Genomic DNA, 2,981 nt, shown 5'->3' with positions numbered 1-2,981 from the left:
GGTTTGGACACAAATATTGGAGTATCCGACGCCAGGATTGAGACGTGGTCTGAAACTGGAACCTCGGGTCTCCAGTCCGAGAAAAACACATTCAATCTTCACCCTTTGTGTCCGAGCATCGAGCCAGTTATGCATCCACCAAGCCATCTCTCCCTGGATCCCATTCGATCCAACCTCCCAGACCAGCCTTGTATGTGGGATTTCCTCTGTCCTCATACCCTCTTGATCTAAAAAAAAGTTCCAATCGATTTTTTTCAGACATGCGCAGAACCATCTAAAAGAAATGCTGGTAGATTCTATCCCTCAGATACCCCATCCGGTACAACAAATACAATTAAACAGGTCGTTAACCAGGGCATTACAAGCTGAAGCAACAGTTTCCGCAAGGGTTCACTCGATTTCTTCCTTACTTTTCCACAGGGTCCGAAGGTAAGCTTGCCGTGGTCCCGGGGATATTATCCACCTCAGGCTAACCAATCCCTCTCACGTGGGAACCGGTGAAAATCACTGACGACCCTTGGTGTTGGCACGGTACATAGCAGTTAGTGTAACGTTTCACAACGCCAGCGACCCGGGTTCAGTTCCGCGGTCTGTAAGTTTGTACGTTCCCAACGTGGGTTTCCTCAAGGTGTCCCGGTTTCCTCCCACATCCCGGAGACGTGCGGGTCAGTAGGGTAACTGGTCACATGGGTGTAATTGGGCGGTGTGAGCTCATTGGCTGTTACCGTGCTGTATCTCTAAATAAATAAATCAGTCAATATAGACGGAAATGAAGCTGACATCAACACAAGTGGGAGATGCGGTGAAAGTGAGATTGTACATCTCTTGAAAGTTGAATGTTAAGTGCTGTCAGCATCTTACCCAGAACGTCAGCTTATGTCTTCAGGAGTCAATATTGCATTCAGGGCAAAGAAAAAATAGCTACATCTCAGTCTGAGTGTACAGAAGGACCAAATGCGTGGTTTATAGCATCAATACCTGGATATAACAACAAGCACCACAACAGTGAGAATGCAGAACCGAGCTATATTTTTCACGTGTAATACCACACTCCGCCTCGGGGCGGCGCCGTTGCCCCGGCAGTGCCGATGGAAATGATCTCACGGAATTGTGGGAAGAGCCATATTTACTGACGAACTGGAGAGAAGGAAAAGTCCCCAAACGTCAGCGGTTTCCAGTGAGACCGCCATTAATTACAGTCACTGAACAAACACACTCATTTAACCGTTTCCAGCCAAGGACATCTCCCGCAATATCAGATGAAGCAAACGTGATCTTAAACACATACATTTCTCAAAGCTGCAGAATCATTTTACGTTATCACCGAGAGCTGGGACGTAGCTGTATTCGTGGCATATAATGGAGGGGTCAGACAGAGCATGGAGAAGGGAATAGAAGGATTGAAAATACGTGGCCGAACAGGAAAAAGTTATACATACAAGTGCGCGCGAGCATATACAGTACTGTGCAAATGTCTGAGACACAGACAGATATACAGCTCAAGAGCCTAAGAGTTCTGCCCAGTACTGTATTTGTCAACATGCAGTGTAGAACGAATTGGTAGATATGGCGGGAGCAAAGGGTCTTGGGAATGGTGAAGCTGGAGCGCCGCGGGAGGGAGTGTTGGACGGGTGGTAGAGAAGGAGCTCCGGGGTCAGGAAGTGACGTAGGTGCAGGCACTCAGCACCGAGGCAGCAGGCAAGGTCGTCTGATTCCAAGCAGTCGGTTTATTGATCATCACCGAATGTCTCACTGGTGCCTTCCGCTCTCTCCCATCTCCCTTCCCATTGTCCCAAACATGATTCCCCTCTCCCTGCCCCCTTCCCACTCTCAGTCCATAACAGAGACTCATATCAGAATCAGGTTTGTCATCACTCACATATCTCATGAAATTTGTTGTTTTTTCGGACGCAGCAGTAAAGTGCAATACATAAAATTACTGCAGTACTGTGCAAAAATCTTAGGCTTCAGAGTAATTTACATGTGCCCAAGACTCGTTCACATTACTCTATAAGGAATTCGCTGTGGTGTGCTCGTCAACCCGAAAAACACGCGATAAAATAACCAAACATTCAGCAATGATGAAGAATAAAGAATTTAATAAAATGCAGTTAGTGGTTAAAGTACGGATATGGAATAAAATACATTTCTAATATAAAAAGCGGTTTAAAATGCTGACGGTGCAGTGACGGGGGTGAGGTAATAGATAGAGGAGGTGGGGGAGGTCTAACTAAAATAGTTGATCAGATTATCCCCGCGGAAATGGGAGAACGTACAAACTCATTGCAGATAGCGGCAAGCTGAGTGGAGGAGAGTTTAGAGAAGATGTCAGAGATGAGTTGTTTGTACAGAGTGTGGTGGGTTTTGGAACAGTGTGGTAGACGCGTGTGTAACTGCTAATTTTAAAAGACACCTACGTAGACAGGTGAGCGTTAAATTGTCGGATTATGGCCTGTGTAGGAGGGTAGAGTTATAGTTACGGGAAAGTAGGTTTACAGAGGTGGAGAAAACTTGGAGGTCTGAAGGGCCCCGAGTGTGCTGGACAAGGTCTTTGTTCTTTGTTCTACTTTGGTCCTGTCTTCCAAGGTCAGATATAAAACACCTCCCAGATGTGTTGAGGAAGGAGACAGAGAACGTGAAAGGTTTCAGTTTTATGTTCAGAAGCATTGAATGGGCTCGTTGGTCTAGTAGTATGATTCTCGCTTAGGGCCTGAGTTTGAGAGCATGTGAGAGGTCCCGGGTTCAAATCCCGGACGAGCCCCTCTGAATAATACGTTTTAGGACTTCATTAGTGAAGCGCAGGAGAATGAGGCGAGATGTTTAGTGGTAAACAAAATTATGAGGGATATAGATAACGTCAGCGTCAGCAGGGTTTCCCCTCAGATTGGCAACTCGAAGTCACAGGTTGAATATGAAAAGGATATTCAGAGGATATCGCGAGAGTGGAACGAGATGCAGGTTGAATTGTAACAATTAAGAGA

The 2,981-nt window shown here is 46.2% G+C and overlaps 1 non-coding gene across 1 annotated transcript; it reads left to right on the top strand.

Moving 5' to 3' along the window:
- Nucleotides 1-2,673: 2,673 nt before the first annotated feature.
- trnap-agg (transfer RNA proline (anticodon AGG)) lies at nt 2,674-2,761 on the top strand. Its single transcript is given in 2 exon segments — nt 2,674-2,709; nt 2,726-2,761. It is a non-coding gene; the product is annotated as a tRNA-Pro (tRNA).
- Nucleotides 2,762-2,981: the final 220 nt, after the last annotated feature.

The sequence above is a fragment of the Hypanus sabinus genome, unplaced genomic scaffold, assembly GCF_030144855.1.
Source record: "Hypanus sabinus isolate sHypSab1 unplaced genomic scaffold, sHypSab1.hap1 scaffold_162, whole genome shotgun sequence".
NCBI lineage: Eukaryota > Metazoa > Chordata > Chondrichthyes > Myliobatiformes > Dasyatidae > Hypanus > Hypanus sabinus.
This window is presented reverse-complemented; position numbering and strand designations above follow the sequence as displayed.